This window comes from Ictidomys tridecemlineatus, unplaced genomic scaffold (genome assembly GCF_052094955.1).
Source record: "Ictidomys tridecemlineatus isolate mIctTri1 unplaced genomic scaffold, mIctTri1.hap1 Scaffold_280, whole genome shotgun sequence".
NCBI classification, from domain to species: domain Eukaryota; kingdom Metazoa; phylum Chordata; class Mammalia; order Rodentia; family Sciuridae; genus Ictidomys; species Ictidomys tridecemlineatus.
The window spans coordinates 93,748-118,056 of record NW_027522365.1 but is presented as its reverse complement, the minus strand read 5'-3'; the positions used below and the strand labels follow the sequence as shown (position 1 = coordinate 118,056).

The window sequence follows — 24,309 nt, the reverse complement described above, 5'->3', positions numbered from 1 at the left end:
TATAGATAGTTTCACAGAACAAGTGGGACACATGGTAAGAGGACACAATGAAAGAAAATGACATGACAGCATTTTCCAGTCTGTGGTAAATGTAGTGCAGGATTATCAGCCCCATCTTGTGGCTTTCTTTAGATATTGCTTCTAAATTCATTTTAAAAAAATACCTTTTTTTTAGTTGGACACAATATCTTTATTTATTTATTTCTGTGTGGTGCTGAGGATCGAACCCAGGGCCTCACATGTGCTAGGCGAGCACTCTACCATGAAGCCACAACCCCAGGCCCTAATATTCATTTTTGAACCAGTAACCATCACAGGACATCTAACAATTTGTTGGGTGAGAAGATCTAGAACAATGACTCTCAAACTTTAGTGTGCCTGAGAATTACATGGTGATCAAATGAAAATGCAGATTCCTGGCCAAGAGAGGTGAGAAGGATGAAATGGGGTCTGGGAATCTCCATTTACAAAGCTCCCCAGGTGAATATAGATCAAGAAAAGAAATACTGAAGGCAATGAAAATTAGTGATGTGCATTCCCTATGAGAAAAGGGCTATTCTGAAGAAGTTTGGAAGAAAATTATCTAGTATTGTAAAGGGTTTGAAATTTTATCCTACTTTCAAGCAGTTAACTTGATACAGTTTCATGAATGCAGGTAGGAAATATGAGTCCACTGGGTCAGAGACAAAGGACAATTCATAACAGCAGTAAGTGTAGTCAGCTTTGTTTCTGGGCCAATTTCCTGAGCCTCAATTCCCACAAGTCTTTGTGATGAGGGCCCCAGTAGGTTGCATTATAGAAGAGAAATTCCCAAATTTAGGAAACTAGAATCTATAATGGGGACTAGTTCTGCCAGAACTTTATCTGGAGGAGAAATTATTTCTGCCTTCCAAAGTTGTTCACCATAGAAATATCCTTGGAAAATTGAGACAGTGCCTCTGCTCTCAAGACATACAGGTGTACAACACCAAGAGTCGTTTCTCAGCAGAAACCAGGAATGGAAGCACCGCATGTGAACAGTATCCTACATGTGAAAGCTGCAAAATAATCATACTGATGCAGGAAAGGGGAATCAGAGGGGCTCAGCCCTGCAAACCTCGCAGGAATTCAGCTTGAATTCTAGTTCAAAGAAGTCTTTTATTCCTTCGCTTTAATGGAGACCTGCTTGATGTCAGGAGCACGCTCCACCCTTATCTCACTTTCAGCCTCACATTTCATAGGGACCAGATAGGTTACAGTCATTTTCCTCACAAGCAAACACATCCTGAAACACTAGACTCATTCAACCCCGGGACAAGAACCGCGTCTTCTGTCTTCTCAGAGGCCTTCCCACCACCCGCTCTCCTCGCCTGTTTCCTCCAGGCCAGAAGACTGGCCAAAAGAAGTGATGGACAATGGCTTGAGTGACAAGCCTTTACGAAGGCACCGACACTCTAAGCGCTAGCCCACCGAAGCTGCTTTAAGACCCAGCCACGACTTGGGAACCAAGTCAGGATCCTGGATGTCTCCCATGTCCCGGGCCAGAGGTTTCCGGGACTCAGTTAAGGAAGGACTTCCTAGACTTCATTTCCCACTTCAATAAGGACGCAGGCGTCCAGTGACACCAGGGCGCCACTGCGCGGCTGGTGGAGGTGCCCTTAGGCAGAAGGCGGCTACAGCCAGCTCGCGCAAACAGGAAGTGGGGCGGAACCAGCCGATCACTCGCGATTGGCCAGCACCGCTGCCGTTCACCGCTGTGAGAGGAAGGGGTCGGGCACTGCCTGCCGCCCCGCAGTCGGCCGCTTAGCGGTTTGGGAGGGACGCAAGCCAAAGTTACGGATGCTGGAGCTCGCAGCTCATGGGTCATGGAGCCCGGACCCGCCGCTTCCCCCGCGCCTTCCGGCTCCTTCAAAGAGGAGCTGCTCTGCGCCGTCTGCTGCGACCCCTTCTGCAATGCGGTGACACTGCACTGTGGCCACAACTTCTGCAGTGGGTGCATGAGCCGCTAAGGGAAGTGCAAATGGCGCTCACATGCCCGGTGAGCGAGGACCGGGCGTCGCCCGCCAACTTGCGCACCAACCACACCCTGAACAACCTGGTGGAGAAGCTGCTGCGCGAGGAGGCCGAGGACGCGCGCTGGACAGGCCCCTCTTCCCTGTGCCTCTGCCGCTTGCGCCGCGGCCAGTTGAGTCTCTTCTGCCTGGAGGACAAGGAGCTGCTTGCTGCTCATGCCAGACCGACCCCCGCACCGGGGACATCACGTGCAGCCAGTGAAGGACACTGACCACGACTTTCAGGTAAGCGTGGCGGTGAGCGCCCAGTGATCCAGCGCACACGTGGTGGCCGGGGCTGGACCACATCCCCGCACCCGGGCTCTGACCTCCAGCCTGCTAGCGCTGCGCGTGCTCAGGCCTCCAGGGATCCTCGCTCCAGCTCCGAATAACCACCGCGAATGTGGTTATCTATTGGGTCTGCCTTCTTCAAGGCCGGCCCAGGATGGGTCAGAGAGTGCAAACAGGAAGTGGGATACAGGGTCAGCGACCTTCTCCAGACAGCCCTGCCCCTTTCTGAGTGGCCTGGCCCAGCCAGCAGAGGTGGCCAGGTCCCTCTGAGCTGCACCAGTGTGGGTAGCCCACGAACCCTCAGTTTAGAAGTGGGGAGGAGCCCAGGACCTGGCAAGGGATGTAGAGCCTTAAGGTTTCAGCAGCTCAGTCACCGTCCTCAGCTGATCCCGAAGTTTGTGTAACTACCAGGAGAGGCCCTTGGCTCAGGCCCACTGGTTGGTTCTCTATCATTCTTTTAGCATCTTAATGCGTAGAGTTCCAATAGGCATAAACCAGGGAACAACTTACAGGGTAAAAGTAATGTGGAGGAGTCTTTGTTATAGAAAGGAAAAAGTGATTAGAAAATAAGGGTTAACCTAGCTAAGAATTTTTCAGAAATATTTAGACTTTAGCCCTTAGAAACATATTCATTTTCGGCTCATTTGTCTGTGAATGAATGAGTCACACCCTACATCACCCATATATATGTAAAAAAATAAAACTAAAATTCTGGAAATGCCCATTGTACTCTGGAAGAAGTTACACAATGTGAAAACACTAAAATTTGGAGCTGGGGATGTGTCTCATTTGTAGAGCTTTTGCCTGGTGTGTATGAGGTTCTGGGTCCCATCCCCAGCACTCAAAAGGGAAAGAAGCAGTAAATTTGTTTTATCACTAATGCATGTATCAGACCAACAGTTTGGAGAACACTGGTTAGCTTGCAGGAAGCTGTCTGTCCAGAAGGAGGTACTCCACACACACCCTCTCCTTTCTTTGCAGTGCCTTTATTAAGAAATAATTTTGTTATAGTTCCACACACATTTTGGCATATTCAAGTGAAAGAGAACTCAGGAATGCCATCATTATGCTTGTTTGATTGAGTGACCCTGTGACTCCTATGCACTCCCACTAGCAGAAGTGATGGATACTGATTTGAGACAGCTGGAGAAAGTGCTGGGCTCACTGGGAACTGGGGTCTAGATAGTGGGACCATGAGTCAAGGTGTGACTAATTCTCATGGGGCTGGCAGAGCTGCAGATCAGGAGATGGGTGGGAGTCAAGGCCAGGAACACTCACAGACCCTCCCCAGTTTGGAGCCAAGCCCCAAGCCAGGATTCAAGAGCAGTGAGCCTGGGGCCAGGAAGCATGAGGGTCCGTGACAGCTTTCTTAAGTAGCAGATGCCTTGCCCTGATAGGTCCTAGAAGAGCTGCAGGAGATGAGATAGAGAATTCTCACCCTCAAGGAGCTTCCAGGAGAGACCTGAGTGCTATGGAGGTATTAGCCAGGGGAAGGAATGAGGGAGGGTATATGGCAGAGACAGTAGTGTCTGGAAGTGAGGAAACCTGACTTTCCAGGCACCTAGAGAATTTCAGTGGTTACAGCAGGATGGAGATGCAGATGGAGCCTTGTGTCAAGCCAGTGGGCCCTTACGGTGATGCCTGAGAGGCAGGGAATAGTCTAGTCCAGGGCCACCTGAAGCAGGGTGGGACTCATTCATTTACCAGACAAACATGAGCTGAGGGCACCTGTGTGCCAAAACCTGTTCTGGGTGCCCAGGTCCCAGAGATAGCCCCTTATTTTATGAAGTTCATGTTTTAGAGGGGGAAGTCAGGAGTTAGTAGACAAGACATGGTTCTGCATGGTTGGACATGTGTGGTGGTCCTGGGGGGAGCAGTGTGGGATCCCCCCTCCCATCCCACTGCCATGTGAGAAGGAGCTAGGTCAAAATTCCTGCTGGCTGTGGGGAGCCCTGTGGGATTCTCAGACGAGGGATTGTGATGAGATAGTATGTTTTAGAAAAAAGATCACTTTGGCCACCATCTAAGGATGAAGCAAAACTAAAAATCATGTGGGTGGATACTTGTAGAGAACTTACTAAATGTTAGATTCTCTTAAGCATGTGCATGTTAGCAAATGTAATGCTCACAAATGTTCAACAAGGCTGGGTGTGTTAACTTTTTATCATTGTCACAGTAAACTGGCACAAACACAGTGGTTTAAAACAGCATAAGTTAACTGTAGTCCTAGAGGTCAGAAGGCCCAAATTCAAGCTGTCTGCACAGCTGCATTCCTTTTGGAGTTTTCAGGGGAGAACATGTTTCCTTGTCTTCTCCATCTTTAGGGAGCATGACTCTGACTTCTGCTTCAGTTATCTTATTGCCTTCCTTGGCTGACTACCACCTCTCTCATAAGGCCCTCGTGATTACGGTGGACCCACTCAGAGTATCCAGAGGAATCTCCCCATATCAAGATCCTTAATTCCGTCATTTGCAAAATCCCTTTTGCCATAACATTTACGGTTGTATTGATTAGAACTTGGGCTTTGCAGGGTTGCGGGGTATTTCAGCTTACTGTAGTTAGTAGTGTTATCCCTATCTTACAGTGTAATGAGGTACAGTATAAAGACAGTCTCAGTTTAAGTAACTGCCAAAGTCACAGAACTAGTAGCTAGACTTCCCCTGGGCCTAGTTTGGTCTGTGCTCTGGTCATTGGCTTTTAGAGAGCCTTCTCTCAGTGCTGCTTGTGCTCTGATCCCAGAGCTGTGGGCAGCCAACTGTGTTTGGATAATCAGGCATCTGGGTGGCTGTTGATCATTGTCAGTGTGCAGAGAGCAGGTAGGTTGAACACTTGCAATGTGCTGGGCACAGTGTGTCCAGCAGAATACAGTTCAATCCTAGAGACCCTGCCTGGGTGAAGTTGACAGGCACAGTTGAATACTCTCACTAATAATTGAAGTTTCAGTGAAGGATGGGACATTCTAAGAGGAGGGCCTACTTTTTCCATCTGTTGAGTAAGGAGCCTCTGAACAACTGATTTCACCAGACCTGAAGGCCCAGAGGAGTAAAGGAAGGTCAGTAGCAGTAGTGGAGGCATAGGGTGGGGCCTGCAGTGACCTAAGGACATTCTACATGAGGAATGAAGAAGTTTGGGACAGATCCCACAGGGCATCCAAGGGCATGTTAAAGAGCTTGCCTGGTGTCCTCAGCACAGGGAGATATGACCAAAAAGACTTAGGAGATTTTGGATATAACGGAAATGTTTAAACAGAGCTCTAGAAAGAAAACAAGTGCTTGGGGGACCTTAGGAAGTCCTGGAGCGCAGTGTTTCTCAAACCTGAACAATGTGCTTGCTCTTCTTAAAGGAAAAAGTGTTCCAATAATGTGGCTTAAATATGTTACCACGTAGGTGCACACAAACACAAAACATATAAATTGCTCTTGCCTATATCACAGATATGCAATAAATCAAAGGAAGTTGCCAGATTAAGTCCAAGCAAAATTAGGATCTGTACAATTCCAGTTAAAATATTAATTACAAGATTTTATTTTGCTGAAACTAAATCTCTACTCTTGGCAGAGATCCTTTTGATTGATTCTCTTTACTGTGTTCCAAGTGCTGCCTTGATTCAGGAGTCAAAGCTTCCCTGTTTGAAGAACTCAGAAACTCAAACTCAGTTGATGCACATGGTTGGCCAGCTTACAGCACCCATACACCCTCTACATGCTGAGTGTATTGTTCTTCCCTCATTAGGCCAAGACCATGACACTCATACAGACTAGTGCCTGGTAATCATTAACACATTTACACATGCTAGTGCTGATGTTGTAGGAACCAAGAGCATGTGTCACACTGTGTATGAGGTGACTCAGGATGTGCTTATCTTGGTGGGTTTTTTTGGTTCATCATTCAATGAAAACACTATCTCAGAATACTCTTACACTACTTGCAAATCCACAAACTACTCAGACACAGACCCTTCCAGGGGACTGTGAAGATAGTTACATATACTAATGAGAAAATGGAAACTTGGGAAAATTCATTCATGCACTTCTTGAAGCTTTGGGATAAATATGATAAAATTCTTGGGTCAGAACTCAAATTTAGTGTTTTCAATACCAGACACACTCCAAACTCCCTTGGAGGCCCAGGCCTCTAACTGCCTTGTCTAGACCCCTTTCTTATACATGCCTCTGGACTTTGACATAGGTCTGAAGCCTTGGTCCCCTGCCTGGGGCTACCTTCTCAGAATCAGCATGAGAAGTGTCAACTCAGGGATTCCAGTTACTCTTAGCCATATTCAGAGGTCTCCCCACCATAGTTTGCATGTGGTTCATCCTCTCCAAAAACAAAGATTGACATTTAATCTCCATTGCAAGGTATTAAGAGGGTAGAAACTTAATGTGACTGGTGTTTAGAGGTGAAACCTTTGAGTAGGACTATATAGGAGTGTCAGAGCCCCCACCATTCTGGTGGCTTTATGAGAAGGGAAGAAACAGGATTCACATGCACTTCCTATTTCCCACTGCGTGATGCCCTCACCCATACTGGAACTCAGCTATCCTGGAAGACTATCACCAGACATGGCCCTAAGTCTCAGCTCAGAACTCTGAGCCAGAATCAGCCTGTTTCCTAATAGCTTATCCTATGCTGTTGTATTACTGAAAACAGAAAATGGACTAAGACATTCCCCTTCTAGTTCTTTCTACCCTTTCCTAACTACTCACTACTTTCTGGGTCCTCAGCTTTCAATTCAAGCCTGGCAGATGCCTAGTTTCAATAGAGGATGTTCATTGTCTCCTTGATAAGCCTGTGGCCCCGGCAGAGAGGGAGTCTCAATTGCCCACTGTGGCTCCTGAGTGAAGAGGTCCCAGCAGTAGGCAGCATGGTAAACACCTATTGTGTGATGAGTCTGCATATCAGGGGAGAAGAAAGATCTGGAAAACAAATTGGAGTTGGATAAGGATGAGATCTAGATGAGGTTATCTTACCATTTATTCTATACATTAAGAAACCTGGAACATCTGGTAGGAGAATTAAATTTCTTGGCTCACAAGTGGCACTTATTGGTACTAAGAGCTAGACCTTGCAGCACGTATTGTGTGCCTGCCCGCTTCTCAGCCCTTGACATGCACTGATTTGTCAACCCATGAGCTCCATAGTGATATCCCTCTTATCGGGTAGGAAACTGGTATTAAGTAATTAGCATTGTCTCTGCTACATGTAGGCGCTCCATAAATGGTGATGGTAATTTACCAGTACTATTATTAGAATCATTATTATTTTTATTAGAATTAATCTAATATTAGTAATATTCAATTATTATTATTAGAATATTTACTGTTTTTCCAAAAGAAAATATATGAAAGGGTTTCTCACAATGTAGATGAAAAGGTAGGAATCCAACCTAAAATTTACAGTGTTCTCAGGGAGTCCAGAAAGTTCAGAAGCAATAATTAAAATTTAGAAAACAAAAACTACTGAAGAGATAAATATTTGAATTTGACAATTAAAGTCTGTCACATGATCTAAGCAATATGAGAATGTCAAGAGAAGGCGGGGTCTGGAGGGAAATGTGTAGAGAAGGCCTCATGGGAAATAACTTCATTTGATGGGAAATGAGGGGGTCAGACCCCCTAAGATTAGTGACTTCAGACCAGTACAGTCTGGAACATTTTAAAGGGAGCCTGTGGTCCTCCCCCTGTCTTATCCCCACAGCTCAGGGACTCAGCTCAGCCTGGACCAGTCCCAGGCTGAGCAGGATGCCTTTCTGTGCTGTATTATGGCAGCTTGAGAGACAACAGGCCCCTCTACCTCCTCAGCCCTGTTCCCTGTTCCCTGTACCGGGCATAGGACAAGGGAGCTTGGCTACAGGACATCTGAGGGCCCTGAGCATTATAAAGAAATGATTTGAGATCAGGACTAACATTCAGCTATGCCCCAGGGGATTGGCATGGACCAGGTTCAGTAAATGCTGTTTTCATGCTCTTGTCAAAGTGGAATTCCAGTTATAAATGTGGTGTTTGTCCTCCCTGTTTGGCCTCCAGTCCTAACTTGCCTCCCTGCCTCCTTCTCATTCCCCACATCAGGCCAAGTGTAGAAACATGGAGTACACGCTGCAGGAGAAAGCCAAGGCCTTCTGGGCCATGTGACGATCCTAGGAGGCCAAGCACAATCAGGTGAGTGCTTGGACCCAGCGTGCAGCCAGGGAGAAGCAGGGGAGGGTTGGCCTTGGCTCTGTTGATGCCTCCTGTGGGCTAGCTGTGGACTTGGAAGTGTCATACAGCCTTGTTCTCAGCTGCTGACTGGGCTACACTGCATCACTGAAGACCTGGGCATGGCACACCAGCAGCACAGGCATGGCTTAAGAAGCCACCCATGCCATTGCACTGTCATTTAATAATAACCTCAGTGTGTGCTGCATTTCGCCATTCACTCCGTGCAAGCCCCTGCGATTCCTGTGATTCCAGGTTTCCTTTTAGTGCTCATGTCCATTCCACCACAGCCCTGTTCCCTGTCTCTGAACCATACATGTCCATCGAAATCCACCTGCATTGCTGCTCCTCCTTCCTGGCTGCTCCCTGCTTCTGTTCTTGGTTTTCTGTTCTTTGTTCTGTTCTTTCCACTCTCCAAGCACTCCAGTGGTCTTTTGGAAAAGCACATTGCTGTGTCATTCCTCTGCTTAAAATCGCCTAGTGTAATTCCATGCCCCAGACTGTGGTCCAGACTCCTTCCCATGGCCAAGGCTGTGGTCTGCCCCTTGCCTTCCCCAAGTTCATCTGCTGTTCTGTGGCTTGGTGCTCTGTGCTTCTGTCATTTCTGTGGCCTTCTCTGTCCCTTAAATTAGCTAAAGCTGTTCCCCTGGCCCTATAGTCAAAGATGCCATTAAAATTTCAGCTTACACGTTCCTTGGGAATTTTCCCTGCTGCTACCCAGACTAGCCCTTCCCTTTTACCCGGCTTCAGATCTCCCTCATTTTCTTCAAGACACTTCATTACCTTGTTGTTTTCTAGTTTGTCCCCTGTCATCAAAATACAAGGAAAGTGAGCACATTCTCAATGTCTGAAAGTTCTGGGCACCTGCAGGGGACCAGTAATGAGCTTGTGGCTGGTTCCATGGCTAGATATTAGGAGGCTTCCCTGAGCCCAGTCCTTGGCCACTCAGACACTGTAGGGACTTCAGCTGTGGCTGAGATGAGTGCAGCTGAGTGGTAATTACTAGAAGCAGTCATCTCTCAGAAGGTGACAGACCAGAGCCAGGGTAAGTGAGACAGTCAGAAACCAGCCTGTCCCAAGCTGGAGGAGTAGAGCAGGAGTCGAGGCTGTGAAATACAGAGTCCAGGGTAGTAAGCTGCAGGCTGACCTTGGAAATCCAACCCTGTATTTACAGGCAGATCCCTTGGCCCCCACCAAACTCATGCACTCACCTGTAGAAAGAAATTCCATCTTCCTAGGATTTTTGTGAAACTTTGCTATAAGGTAATGCATCTGAGTGCCCACAGAGAGAGGCCATTCAATGTTTGTGATGTTTTGGAGACAAAGAAGTTGAGTTGACAGAGTGGCACCATTTGATCATCTTAGGTCAGAGCCATGAGTACAGACCAAGATTCCAGTCCACAAATGAGATTGCAGCCTTCCCTTGCTAGAGGACACCGTTTGTGGTGTTCTTCTGGTGCTTTCATGGAGTCATCAGGCTTCGTTTCTGCCCTGTAACCAATGTCGTCATGGCCAAAGCTGTTTGGCTGGCTTTGTGTGTAAAAAAATAATAAAGGGAAGGTGTCCAAGTGGCCACGTTTATTTATACCAATAGGTTATGTTTGGTTATTAGTACCATAACTACATTATGGTTTAGAGTATCAGTAAGGTTGCTTATTCTGCAAGTAAATTTTACAGTTATAGTATACAATGTAGGAGCTTTGTGCAGTTCTCAAGAAAGTCCATTGTCTAAAGTTACTGTTAGGCAGGCAGCTCCAGGAGCAGCAGAGCTTGGTGAAACATTGTAGTTATCTGGCAAATAATTTCCTTTATTCCTAGGAACTATGTGCCTGCAATCAAGGTCGAGGTTTGATGAGCCTCTGATGAGCCTCTAACACAGGCTTCTCAGGGCGTTACCATACTAGCTAGACATTGCACATATATTAGCTATATTACTAGATCCTAAGAGACATTGCAGGGCATTCTAAAGGTTGGAAACAAGGTGCCTTTTACCCTCTGAGAGTTTGCACACCAGGGGAATGCTTCCCTGTACATTTCCATGATCAGAATACCTATATTTGTGGGTGTGGGGCTGGACTAGGGGAAAGGGGGGTGTATCCACCTCTCCCTGCCAGGCAGCAGAGAGTTCTTAGGCTTCTTTTGGAGGCCAGGGTTCTTAAGGTGGTCAGGTTGAGGCCTCCAGAGTTCTAGCTGGATGGATGCTTTTCCCATTAAATTGTCTGAATCCAAGTCGCTGAGTATACATTCTGTTGTTTACCCCTTTACCATGAGGCTGTCCCTGCTGGTGTGACAGTGGCTGGAGCTGCCTCGGCTCTTGCCGAATTTTCCTCTTTGCTCCATCCTTTCTTGTCCTGTGTGAGAAGAATTAGTAGATTCCACTCTTCCTACGTGGTCCCTTCTCATTTGCCTATCTTTTCACAGTATAGATTTCTTTTGTGAATGATGTGAATACCAATTCATATCCTTTTTTTGTTCTTGGAATATTTGTCTCTTCTCCCATTGGATTTTTGGAGCGCTTTTGTATATTAAGACTAATACTAGTTTGTTGAATATATTGCAAACATTTTTCCCAGTTTGTCATTTCTTTTTCAATGAATTATTTTTAGGGTTTTTTTTTTGGGGGGGGGTCATTTATACAGTAGTCATTTTGGAATTACATGCATGTATTTAATTAACCCTGCTTATAAGGTCTTGACATTTAAAGCTTATCTTTAATATATATTCATTTATCTCATTGATTGAGTCTTTTTTGTTTCATATTATGCTAAACAATTTCTTTATTTTTCTCAGGCAAGAAGTATTTCTTTGCTTTTTCTCTGAGTATTTTTATGGTTTGGGTCTCATTGTTTTAATATTTTTGTGGTTGTGATTTGTAATGTGCACATTTTTATGATTGAGTGTTAAATACTTCCCACTGTTTTAGAAAACCTTTTGATCAGACATATTTAAAGGCAAAAGATTTGAAGGCAAGCAAGTTTTAAAAATTGTTGCTATTTGAAATAATTCACTTCTGTCACACAGGGTTTTCCATGCTATTGAGAACCCAAATGAGATACAGACTGTTGTGTGTGAGGAGGTTACAGGACTAGGGTTATCATCAATAAGCAATGATTTCTTTTTCTTTTTTTTAAAGAGGGTCTCACTAAGCTGAATAGGGCCTTACTGAGTTGCTGAGGCTAATCTTGAACTTGAAACCCTCCTGCCTCAGTGTTCCCAATCACTGGGATTGCAGGCGTGCACCACTGTGCTTGACCAGTGATTTCTAAAAAATTATCAAAACAGCTGCTATGCTCTCCCATTTGAAATTTAAACTTATAAATTTGTGCTAGTCAAGTCTTGCATCGATGCTTCATCTCTAGGGTTCTACATAGGATTCTTTCTGAAAGTATGAAGGTCACCAGCTCGGGGATAGCAGAGGCTCCCCAGGTCTGAGTCACTGACTCCAGCTCTCTGCTGCAGGTGGAGGTGGCGGGGCTGGAAGTCTGTATAGGGCAGGAGTTCCACAAGCTCCTTGGGTGAAGGAGCAGGCTGTTCTGGATGCTGTGGCCCAGGAGACCAGGCAGAAGCAGCTCCTGGCTGATGAGAAGATGAAGCAACTCATAGAAGAGACAGAGGTGCTGGCCCACAAGATCAAGCGGCTGCAGATGGAACTGAAGGAAGATGATGTCTCTTTTCTTATGGTGAGGAGCATGGCTGCTATGTTTTGTGATGGGGCCAGATGTTCAGGGACTAGAGAACCATGGTCACCAGCCCCGCCATGCCAGTCTTCCTGTGACCTCTTGGCTTTGGTCCTGAGGTATGGCATTGGTGTGCTGCTTGTCAGAGGCCAGGGGCGTGACAGGGGTGGCGTCTCCAGCCTCTTCTCTCCCCTGCTCTCCCCATGTCTCTCTCTCTCACTCCCCCTGTTCTCTTTGCTTTTGTGACATCTTTGGTTTCTTATCTCTCTACACCTAGTAAACGTAGTCTTTCAAAACCATATTTTTTTCATATTAAAATATGGCTTGTTCTCTCTTAAGAATGATTCCATTCTCACTTAAAAAAAACAGATGCCATTGAGTTTATTTTTTCTCGCTTTGGTTGATTGCATTATTGGGCCCTGCAGAGAAGTTTCTGTAACTTGAAGGCTGGTTTGTAAATCAAGGTGATCAGGATGACACACTATCCTCTTCACCACCCACAGCTCACCTTCTGGAACGGGGGGGGGCAAATACTGTGTTCCAGCAGTGTGTCCCATTCTGGGGAGGACCTTTGTGGGTTGACCACCTCATGTCAAGCCATGATATGCCTTGTCTCCAGAGGGCACTGATTACAGAATCACTCAAATGATTTAAATTGTTTCTTTCTTTGACGATTCTGCTAAGGAAATTGTGATCCTGCCAATGATTTTGGTTTGTGATTTTGTTTTTCTAAATAACAGCTTTATTGAGATATAATTTATATATTGCACAGTGTAAATCACCCATTTTTTTGTTGTTGTTATTTAGTTTTTTAAAAGATAGGATCTCAGTTTTGCTTTTGCTGGCTTCAAATTGCTGGGCTCCAGTGACCTTCTTGGTTCCCGAGTAATTGGAACTACAGCCCCACACCACTACACCCAGCTTGTCGCTTATTTAAAACATACAGTTCAGTGATTTCAGCACTGTACAGTTATGAAACCATCATGACAATCTGTATTTCAGATCATTTCATCCATCCAAAAAGAAGCTCCAAATCCTTCAGCTGTCACTCCCCTATTCCTCCTGTCCTGGTGCCTTTCAGCCACCAATCTCTCTTGTCTACCTAATTTGTCTATTTTACACATTTCACATAAATGGAGTCATATAATATGTACCCTTTGTGACTGGTTTCTTTCACTCAGCATATTTTGCAACTTCATCCATGTCTTAGCAACTAATAGTTCTTTCCTTGTTATGGTGGAATGATATTATTATATTGTATATTACATTTTATCTGTTCATCAATTTGTGATTATTTGGGTTGTTTTTACTTTTTGCTCTTGTAGTAATAGGGCTATAAACATTCATATACCAGTGTTTTGGTTTGTTTTGTACTGGGAGTGGAACCCAGGGTGCTTTTACCACTGAGCTACATCCCTAGTGCTAGTTTTTTTTTTCCAATCTTGAGACAGTCTGGCTGACTTGCTTGAGGTCTAAGTTGCTGAGGCTGGCCTTGAACTTGTGATCCTGTCTCAGCCTCCCAAGTCCCTGGGATGACAGGCACACACCACCACACCCAACTAATGTACCAGTTATATGTACATGTTTTCATTTCTCTTGGATGTTGCTAGCTTCTTTGGTAACTCTGACCCTTTGAAGAGCTGCCAGATTCTTTTGCAAGGCAAATGCACTGTTTTATATTGCCATCAGCGGTGAATAATGATTCTACTTTCTCTACATCCTCTACATCCTTCTCTCTCTCTCTCTCTCTCTCTCTCTCTCTATATATATATATATATATATATATATATATATATATATATATATATATATATTTAAGTAGCCATCCCATTGAGTTTGAAGTGGTATCTCATTATTTTGATTTGCATTTCATGATGGCTAATAATATTTAGCATCATTTCATATGCTTATTGGTCATTTGTAGATCTTCTTTGGAAAAGTATCAATTCTACTGTTTTATCCATTTTTAATTAGGTTGTTTCTTTGTCAGTTGTAAAAATTCTTTGTGTTCTAGGCACAAGTTCTTTCTCAGTTTTAGCTCTATATTTAGGCCTTTGATGTATTTTATGTCATTTTTTAAAATATGGCATCAAGTTAGGGTCCACCTTTAACAATTTAGTGTGTACTTTAATAATTTTTACAATTTGTTGGAAAGACCATTCCTCTCTTAAATGATTTTGCTGTCCTCATAGATAATTGGATGACAGTGAATGTGAGGGTTTACTTCTGGACTTTCATTTCTGTTCCTTCCATTGATCTCCCCATCTGCCCACATGCTAGTCCTGCACTCTCTTGACTATTGTTGCTCTATAATAAGCTGTGAAATTGGGGAGTGTGAGTCCTTAAACTTTACTCTTCTTTTTAAAGATTATTTGGCTCTTTGGGGTTCCTTGAATTTCCATATGAAATTTAGAATCAGTTTCTACAAAGAAAGTACCTGGGATTTTGAAAGGAATTCTGCTGAATACCTAGATCAGCTTGGGGAGAATGGACATCTTAACAATATTAAGTCTTCTGATCCATGAACATGGGGTGCATGGCTCCTCTTAAGGTCAGAAACTTACCATGCTTTCTCTGTGTCTGTGTCTGTGTCTTTTCTTTCAGAAACACAAGCACTGAAAGCGCCAGTAAGTTGACAAGTCTGGTGGAGGGGAGGGGAAGAGCAGGCAGAAACACCAAAGGTACAAAATCCAGTGGCTCCAGGGCCAGGCAGGTAATGCAGCCAGCTGGTGGGATCCACAGGGAGTGGTGGGGACTGCCAGATGGAGAGACCTTTCTTTGAGGCTCTCCAATTCTGACTGGCATGGAGCGTCTCCAGCCACTGTGAGGGGAGAGAGAGCAGCATGCATCTGCTCATGCTTCTCAGTGGCCATCTAACATTTAGACATCTTTCTTGACCAGCCTCCTCCCTCTGAGAGCTTCAGGACAGGCCCTTGTCCTGCACAGTCCTGTGCCTTGATGGCTTTAGGTTCTCTGAGATGAATAATTAAGAATTATGTCCCTGTCTGAGCCATCCAAAGATAAAAGAATGGGCTTTGGGAATTAGGGGAAGTAGTGAGTTCCTTGTCACCAGAGGTGCTCAAGCAAAGGACTGTGACCTCTTGGTTTTGTTGGAGTAGAGCACTGTTAAGGTCCCTTCCAATTTGTTACACATGCCACAAGCAGATGTGTAAGTGTGATTTCTGTCCATAAGGATGGCATCCGTGTTGGAGAACCTCCTATTTCTATTTTTCCCAGCTGGGGTGGGATGAGCCGTCTACTGAATCCTGAAGGGTGTGGCAGCTCAGCCGGTTCCTGTACCAATCAGGTTTGTCTTGGGGAAGGCAGTGAGGAAACCTAGGCCTGAGGCAAGGGAGCAAGGCCTGTTGCCCATTTCCAGTGAACCCAGATCAGCCCAGGTGCTTTGCCCCAACTGCACCCACCATGCCCAGTCCTCCTTCCACAGGCTTTTCTTCATGGTGGAGCTAGAGCCCATCTAGCCCAGCATGCTCATCAACCCCTGCCGGTACCTGGATTCCCTGCAGTACCATGTGTGGAAGAAGATGATCAGTTCCATCAAATCTGGTAAGGGGTTCTGGGAAGTGTTCGCGCCCAGGGAAGGTACTTCATGCTAGCATAGAGCTGCCAAGCTCCACTCTGTCAGGCACTACCCATTCTCTCCACTGACCTCCCAGCAGGCCCTTGACCCTGGTCATCTCCCTCCTGCCTGATGGCTGCAGCCCCTCCTGGCAGACCACCTTCCTATAGAGGCCCTGACCCTCTGTCCTCTTCAGAAAGAGAAATACTTCCTCTATTCAGAACTGTAACGTGTTTAATGAAAGGCTTTCTCCATCCAAGGTCACCAAAGGACCACACATGAGGTGCTTTAAATGACAGAAACCCATTCTCTCTTGGTTGTGAAGGCTAGAAGCTCATGCTCAGGTGACAGCAGGGCTGTGGTCCTCTGAAACCTGTGGCAGGGGCCCTCCGTGTCTCTTCTAGCTTCTGGTGTTGGCTGGCAGGCCTGGCTGCCCTTGGCCTGCAGCTGTAGCACCTCACCCTCTACCCTCTGCCACATGGCTTTTCCCCTCATGTGTTGTGTCCATTCCCCTTTTTATAAGGGCACAGTCAAGGTGAGTTCAAGTTCCACCCTGCTCCAGTCTGACTTTGTCTTAACTGTATTTATAGTAATAAATACAGTTAAGTATTTATTACTATAACTGTATTTATAGTAATTCCCATTTCCAAATAAAGGCACATTCTGGGCCACTGGGTGGGGGTTAGGATTTTCACATATATTTTGGCCTTTACATTTGAACCCATGATTTCCATCAACCCAGGGAAACTAGAACTGAGATGGTCATTTTGGGGCCCTGGGGACACCACCTGGTGTGGCTGGTGGGAGAGTATCAGGTTTGCTAACTGTCCCCCTTCTGCCCTCAGTGCCCTTCAGCTTCTATCCCAACACTGCAGCAGGCTGGCTCTCGGTGTCTGATGACCTCACCAGCGTCACCAACCATGGCTACTGCCTACAGGTGGAAAACCAGAGTTTCTCCTCAGCACCCTGCCTGCTGGGATCCTGCACCTTCTCTCAAGGATCCCATGCTTGGGAGGTGGCCCTGGGTGACCTGCAGAGCTGGCGGATGGGTGTGGTGCGGGTGCAGCCAGATACAGGTGCAGAAGGCCACTCACACAGCTGCTACCATGACACACGCTCTGGCTTCTGGTACGTGTGCCGCACGCAGGGTGTGGAGGGGGACCACTGTGTGACCTCGGACCCAGCCACCTCGCCCCTGGTCCTGACCATCCTGCGCCGCCTATGTGTGGAGCTGGAGTGCGAAGAGGGTGAGCTGTCCTTCTATGATGCTGAACATAACTGCCACCTATACACCTTCCATGTATGCTTCTGGGAGGTGCGGCCCTACTTTTACCTTGGGGGTGTGTGGGGTGATGGGCCTCCTGAGCCCTTGAGCATCTGCACCTTGCACATCACTATAAAGGAAGAGCTGGACGTCTGAACTGGCCCAGGCCTGCTGGATGCTGTGCCCATGGGCCTGCTTTATTCCTACCTCTTCCTGAAGCCCATCCTCAGCCTTGGCACCTCTGCCCACTACCTTGTGAGGTGCCAGCATCCTCTGCCATTCTGTCTTGCCTTTTTTTGTGACTCTAGGGCTATGCCTTTTCTTTATTTTTGGTCTCTTCTCTGTTCAGTTAAAAGCCATCCAGGAAGTATCTCATTGGGTCCAGGCTCTACCCAGGGTGTGAATTTTTAAGTCCTCATTTGAGAATTTCTGGAGAAAATGTTTACTTCTAGAACAGGCCTGTTTTAAAATGTAGGTTTTATTATTTTCCAGGTATGATTAAAACCAATTAATCAGGAGATGACTGCTATTGGAAAGAGTCTGTCACTCATTTCCCAGCCATGCCACATGGAGCCACACAGGAAAGCACTAGGGTCAGTCAAGATACAAAGGGAAAGAGGGGAAGGTGCTGGCAAAGCCTTTGTTGTGGTTTTCCTGGGAAGGAATGGGTGGGGCAGCATAGACCAGGTGGATGCTCGCCAGTCTTGAGTAGTTGTAGTAGGTTCTGGCATGGGAGGACTGCTCCTCGTTTCTTGCACCTGCCTTAGGATGATTAGGACAGGAGATGTTGACTTGGCAGAGAGCCTGCTACAGGAATTGGTGTGATTCCATGGTCTAGGTTGGCTGGACTCATGAGACAGGCAGCCTTCAGGCCTATTGGCTGCCTAGGGTTTGGCTAGCTTAAGAGCTGCAGTCACTCCAGTGCCAGAACATCAGGAATTCAGCAAAGAAGCAAACAGTTAGTGCAGGGCTCAGCTTAGCTACTGCTTTATGTTATTAATTTAAAACATTCACAGATCTTCCTGGGAGTCCTGTAAGGTAGGATGAAAAGCTGCCCGTCCGTATCCATCAACTCCAGTTTATCTGGTTGTACATCAAGAGCTAATCTCCTGAACCAAGAGCTCCAGAGCACTTAACAAACTTAAAATCATGCTGTGCACCTGTTCCCTCGCTGGGACTCACTTTCCTCATCTGTACAATAGACAGTGGGACTAGAAGACCATGTCCTTCTATAATTCTGTGGGGTGAGTTCCTCTGGTGAAAGTATGAGAAGGGAAGGGAAGAGGTGCCCCATCCAGTTAGAAGGAAAGGAAGGGTGTGATCTGAGGGAGGCCATTTGGAAGACAGGTGCTATGCAGTGGGAAGGAAGGCAGTGTCCCTCATCCTCACTGCTATGTGTCACTGACCTCAGCCAGCTTGCTACCTGTTGGGTTCCATCCTGTTTCTCCTCTCCACTGTAAACCTCCACCTTTCCTTTCTCATGCCTGCAAATGCTTTCTAATTTCCAGCTCACTGTGTGTGTCCTGGGAACTGGCAACATGAAAGGAGATACTGTCCCGTGGGTACTGTGTTATAGTTAGGGGCACGTTCCAGCCGGGATTCCCCACTTTATAACAGCTGATGTTCTAAACAGCAATTAGGAGTCCTGGTTATAAGTGTGTTGTGCACATTGGTTATGTAACTAGTGGGGAGGGACCAAATGTGACATGCCACTGGGGCCAGCTTGGCAGTTGGCAAATGAGCTCACATGTGTCAGATTCTCAGCCCCCACCGCCCCCCCCCCTAAAAAAGAGCTCTAGGCACTTTGGGAACCAAGCAGTTGTGAGTGTGTGTGCTCTGCTGGGGTTTAACCTGTCAAGTACACATTTTGTATGATCAGCCTGACTTGTTGGTTAGAATAAATGTTTAAAACTGTTTTCACTCAAGCTGTTAAAAGTTTTTTTTTTGTTTTGTTTTGTTTGTTTTAAGATGTAGGATAATTTGGATAGCCTAGACCTCATTTTCAAAGAAATAAAAATGATGTGCTTTTTCTTTTGACATTATTTCTTTCGGTGTTCTTGTAAGCCAGAGTTTTTCCATTTTGTAGTGTGTATTCTTATTGTAATATTCCGTTGTATGAAATGATGTACTGTGTTTTATTGTTCTCCAGTTGATGGGTATTTGGCCTGTTTCCACATTTTGTTGGTTTTGAGTAGTGCTGCTGGGAACATCTGTGTACAGATTTTTGTGTGGACCTGTCTCTCTTTCTCTTTGGGTCCACCCAGGCACAGACATGCTCTGTCTTATGGTGACTCTTCTTAACCTTTTGAGGAACCACCAAGTTGCTTTTCAATGCAGCCGTACCCCTTTGACTCCCACCAGCAGTGTGTGTGGATTCCGGGTACACAGCAACCTTGTCAGCACTGTGATCTGTGTTCTGACTTAGCCCTCCTGTGATGGTGAAGTGGTATGGCTTTGGCTTTGATGTGCATTTCCTTGATGCTGATACCAAGTAGCTTTTTCATGTGTTTATTGGCCATTTATATATCTGTTTGGGGGGACTGTCTTGAGCCTTTCCCCATTTTAGCTGGGTTTTCTTTATTGTTAAGTTTAAGGGTTCTGTATGTATTCTAGAGACTAGTCCCTTTGTCAGATATAGAACTTATAAACTTTCCTCCTTATTCTAGGTGTGTCCATTCACTTTCTTGGTGACATCCTTTGAAACCCCCAGTTTTTTAATTTGGATAATATCTGGTCTGTTTTTTTTTTTTTCTTTTTCAGTTGCTTACAGATCTTAGGAATCCTCCTTTTGACATTGCCCTTAAGACCATCTAGCCTGGATTCTGGATATGCTCAGGGTAAGGTGGTTATCCTGTTGGCAGCGAGCCCCTCTCCAAGGGTCTTCCTTGAATACTCTCCCACCTGTGCCTCTTTCTTCCCATTCCAGCGTCCACCCTGGAGGCAGCAGCCCACTGTACACTGCCTGTCTTATTCTCCTTTTGAATCCATCTATGTGCTGCCACCAGATGCACCATCTTTGGTCTCCAGTGGCCACCCAGAGTGGCCCCCACTCCTGACCTGCTCATGTGCATTTCTGCAATGCAGCTTTCAGAGCTCACTGTGGCTGGACTCTGTTCTACTGGGTGTCCTGGCTCCATCTCACATGGCTCCAGGCACACCTGGCTGTCACACACTGCCTGGTACTCACAGGGCCATTTGTATCACAGTGACCTGCTGTTGGTTACTCGGACTGTTCTGGTTATATTTGCTGCACCACCTGTGTGCACACTCCTTACCTGCCTGGGCTTATGTCCTCATCTGCAGATCTTCCCTAACCCCTAACTGTGTGCCCTTTAGATGGGAGCCTGGAGAAAAGACTTGTGAGTGCCAAGGCAAATAGCAGGAGAGTCCCCCCTGGCTCCTTGAACTTGCACGTTGGCACCAGTGATCACTTGGTCATAACTCAAGTAATAGCCATTTTCTTCCGTTCTTCTTGCTTCTGAAGGGTGAAGTTTTGGCAGAATGAGATTATTGTTGGTTAACTATCAAAATGGCAGTCTGGTGAGCTCCGTGGATATTGATGGTGCCAGGCAGGAGTGTTCCCAACACCTCAGAGAGATATTAACAGAACTCTGCCCAGTAGGCTTCTGCCTGCTTTGCCTCCATTGTTGTAGATCCTGCTCAGGGTTCCTGGGGCTGCTATTGTGTGTTGTCCCTCCTGCTGGAAGGCACCTGACTGTCTTCTCTGCTTGAATGTAGGGACTACATCATTCTCACCTTTGCTGTCCTAGGTCCAGGGATGTCCTGGGCCACTGTAGGTGGTTCTTGTGTGGATGCATCATGTCAATAACGGGTCATAATTACAAAGTAGGGGCAAGATAATAATGGGGCTGAAAAATTCTGATTAGCATCTTTCTGTGCTGTCTCTGTGTTTAGATATATACTGTGTCACGGTGGCCGACAGTGCCACTGCAGTAGCGTGCACACTGTTTTGCAGCCTTGGAGCAGGGGGCTGTACCACACAGCCCAGGTGTGCAGTAGGCTATGCCGTCGAGGTTTGGTAAGCATACTCAGTGTTCACAGTGACAAAGTTGCTGAAGAGTGCACGTCACAGAACATTTCTCTGACACTAATCAACATGCAACCTTTTGGAGGTATGACCTGCAGGTCAGGCAAGCTGTCCTCAACTACTCCACAAAACTACCAGCAGCATTTGGTAAGGCATAAGGGTCAGGATCCTGGACCCAGATTTCAACCCTGTGATGGAGGAGCTATCTGAGGCTTTTGGATATCTGTTGCAAATAGAAAGAGGGTGTTAGTACCTGCCTCAGGCTTCTCAGGGATCCAGTGAGGCAGACTTTGGAAAAATGCTGAGTATTCCAACCTAAACCTAGTATAGGCTTATTACTGTTGGCTAATTGTTCAGCAAATGGGATTTTCTGCATGTTGAAATCCTGATTCACAGTCACGATGAATCCCAAAGAAAAGTGAGAAGCTGAGATGTGGAAGTTATGTTGGGAACTCTTACTTTCCTTCAGATTTTTGACAAGAGTATGTCTATACAACTTAACATTTGTGAAAAAGTTTCAATAACATGGAAAAGTGGTTGTAAGTAACCAAGAAAAATAGGTTTCAGAGTTAAACATACAGACCTGGAATGCTCTTAGAAAAAAAGGCAAGCAGTAATTTGCCTTTAATTTGTGTGTGTGTGTGTGTGTGTGTGTGTGTGTGTGTGTGTGTGTGTGTGGTGCGTGCTCACGTACATGTGTGCTTGTGTATGTTTGATAATCTGTTTACATGGCAATAAACCCAAAGGTACAAAATGTACTAGAACAATCTCACACCTCTGCACATTCAGCTCTCCTAGTAGGCAGTCCCTCCTATCAGTGTTTTTTTCTCTTTACAGAGCGATTTTGTTTATGGCACATAACCTATAAGAGTATTCTGCCCCTCCCTGCCCAGCACAATATAATTAAAATGCAGATTGTCCCATACTGTATCTGTAAGCAACCTAGCCACGAGGAGAAAACTCCAAGCATGTTATTAAAATAGTTTTCCCTTCTCAAGGGGGACGTTTGTCTGGGATGTTTTCATGCACTCAGTTCAATTGGTGGATTTTACTTTAGGTTTTTGTTTAAATATTGCATTATAATTGGTGTTTAAAACCAAGAGGAGAAAAGCTAAATGGAAACCTTAAACCTAATACTTCAACATTGATTTTTTAAAATCTCTATCCTCCCAAAGGTGTCCATTGGTTAAGAGGCTGGATATGAGATTGGACGCCCAGAGTTTAAACTGACCACCACTGTGACCCTGGGGAGAGACAACCCCTTGGTGTCATGATGTAGAAAAGACCTAATAGTTCCTGTCTCTTAAGATGGTTATAGACTTTAAGGGAGCAAGTGTGTAAAACTCTGGAAGTTGGGCAAACACTAGTAGCCAAGTTCTCTATCGTTACTCCTGGCCCTGCTCCTTACATAGCTGCGAAGCTTTGGTAGAGCATCAAACTTTTGTAAACAGGGCAACTTGGACACTTGCATGGTTTTCCCCAGGTCAACCCATGTCATTGGCAAGAGCTGTGTGTCCCACAGAAGAGAAGACAGCTGCCTACCAGTATTCAAAAATCTGGGTGTGGTACCGGAGGCTTTGCCTCATGTTTTCAGCCTGGAGAAAAAGAGTCATAATGTTTTAGGCATAGCAGAAAATTCTAGAGAGGAACAGATCTTTATTACTCATCATATCATACACAATGAAATTGTGTTGTCAAGTTCCAAAATGGTTCATGTAGCTGTATGCATGAGATTAAAGATGATGTCAAATACTGACTCATGCCCAGGGAAGGTGATCTTAATGATAGTGATTTGGATTGGACAAGACAATCGTTAGTGATGGGAGAAGCTGAGCTTATTAATATCTCCCTTCAGGTTTTAAGAAAGAAGATAACTTTGTGCCCTGGCCTGTCCCACCTGCTCCTTTCAACAGTAATCAGAGTGTGGGAAGACAGGTGAGTAAGGACTGAGTCTGATGGCAAGGGAAGCCTTCCTGCTCTGGGGTGTTTGTACTTGTTTGTGGTTGTTGCTCCGGTGGGTTTCCTTTGCTAGGGAGCAGGCTGGGGAAGATAGGAGATTTGGTTTCTATGCATACTGGCTGGCTGGGATTTGCATAATGTAGTGTAGAGAACAGACAGTCTGGGAACACTGTAGACCAGGAAGGAACACAGAGGCACATGGAAATGAGTTAGAGGGCCAGGGTAGCCAGGCTCCATTCAGTCCTCTTCTAGGGAAGGGAATCTGTCCCTCGCTTCTCCCTGAACAGCAGCAGCGTGGAGCCTGAGGATGGAGGGAGGCATGACACACACTGGGCTCAACCAATCCAGGGATTTCCTGCTTCCTCCCCTGAACTCCACTACTGGCAAAGGCTGCTCTTCCATGACCACCTGCTGTGTGGACCTACAATTTACTCAGAAGGCATTTCAAGTATGTTCTATTTTAATCTTTGCTTCCAGCCAACCACCATGTGAGACAGGTGCAGGAAGCTTATCAAAGCCCCATGAGTGATCTCTCATAAAGCCAGACGTTAAATACATCTCCTGGAGTTAATATCCCCAGATCCCAGCACACCTTCTAGGCTGTACGCCAGTAAATGTGACCTAACTGGGACAATTCAGTTTGAGGGTCTGACCCTAGGTAGGGAGTGTGGGATAAAGAGGAGAGATGCTATTGGAAATACTGAAGGAGCGTGGGATTGCCAGGCTGTGTCACGGACAGAGTGCTCTAGGTGATGAAAGTTGGGAGTCTGGTGGCTGTCAGGCTTCTGGCTTGAGTGACTAGTGGTGGCTACTGAGATAGGGACTAGAGGAAAGCATGTAAGTTTGTGCTGTGCTTGTGGAACTTTCTGGTGGAAGCCTGGAGAAGGCCATTGGTCACAAGAGCACTGTAACTCGGGGTCTGAATGTGAGGGAACAGGATCAGGAGCCATTGGTACGAGGTCTTTTTGAGGTCACAGGAGTCTGGGCTCTCACATGGGAAGTTAAATAAGGAGATGGACAAAAACCTGGGGAGCGATGACCCTTTAAGAAGTATGCCAAGGGTTTGGTTAGAGAAATAAATTGAAGGTAGTACTGGAACCCAAAGAAAGTGATGTGATAAGGAAAACAAAATGACAGTAATGACAAAAACCATGTTGAAGGTAGAAGGGAGTGAGCTGCTGGAGAGCCACATGAGACAGAGCTGGGAGATACTTCACTGACTCCACTGTAAGGTGGTGTGTGTGGTGGACGGCCCTGGAGCAGCTGTT

The 24,309-nt window shown here is 45.9% G+C and overlaps 1 pseudogene; it reads left to right on the top strand.

Moving 5' to 3' along the window:
• The first annotated feature begins 1,728 nt into the window (after positions 1–1,728).
• Positions 1,729–17,520, top strand: LOC144373174 (E3 ubiquitin-protein ligase TRIM35-like; annotated as a pseudogene).
• The last annotated feature ends 6,789 nt before the right edge of the window (positions 17,521–24,309 follow it).